The following is a 993-nucleotide window of genomic DNA, read 5'->3' as shown; positions in this document are numbered from 1 at the left end:
TCGATGTACATACCTTTTTCATTGTTGACTGCTTTATGTGTGTGTGTGTGTATGTGTATATATATATATTGTAACGTGTTTCGTTACTGAATACGCCGTAGAGATCGTTAATTGGTTTATTGAACAATCTACAGATATCGGCTACAACTGATTATAACACAGTTGCGGGTTTCCACACTTTACAAACCCTACAACCAAAGTCTTCACGTACTAATAACGCGGGAGCTATACAAATCTCCCTGAATTACACACTCCAAATACAACTGTACTACAGCACTCACTAAGTCTCGAAAGCACACAATAAGTCTTCCGCTCGCTGACTTCTTAGTTATCGCACACTCGCAGGCTGCTACCTTGAGAACTGTTGATAACACACTCCTCTCGCTTGCTGCTCAGCCGGCTTTTATTCCGTTCGCTGTTGCTAGGGTCGCCCGCCACGTCACTACTGTGACGTTGCGTACAGCCTAGCAACGCTGTTACCCCTTGGTGACGTCACCGCTGTTGACTCGCGTTGCATAGCTGCCAGGTTGCGGGGACTCGGCTAACTTCGGCTCCGCTCGGCACGTCACCGCGGGGAGAGGGGCGGGGTGATGACTTGCCTATTACGCGAGCGCTACGTTACCGCCACGTGCCGCTGGGGAGGTAGGGGTCCTCCATTGCGCAACATGTCACAGTATATATTGTAACGTGTTTTGCGTTACTGAATACGCCGTAGAGATCGTTAACTGGTTTATTGAACAATCTACAAATAACGGCTACACTTAATTATCACAATATCACGGGTTTCCACACTTTACAAACCCTACAACAAAGTCTCTTAACACAATCTTCACTTGTCTTCACGTACTGATAACGCGGGAGCTATACAAGTCTCCCTGAAATACACACTCTGAGTATAGCTGTACTACAGCAATCACTATGTCTGGAAAGCACACAATAAGTCTTCCGCTCGCTGACTTCTTAGTTGTCGCACACTCGCAGGCTGCTATGTTT

Source organism: Cryptotermes secundus, unplaced genomic scaffold (genome assembly GCF_002891405.2).
Source record: "Cryptotermes secundus unplaced genomic scaffold, Csec_1.0 scaffold1075, whole genome shotgun sequence".
In the NCBI taxonomy this organism is placed as follows: domain Eukaryota; kingdom Metazoa; phylum Arthropoda; class Insecta; order Blattodea; family Kalotermitidae; genus Cryptotermes; species Cryptotermes secundus.
The sequence above is the reverse complement of the archived record's forward strand: the minus strand, read 5'-3'. Positions refer to the sequence as shown.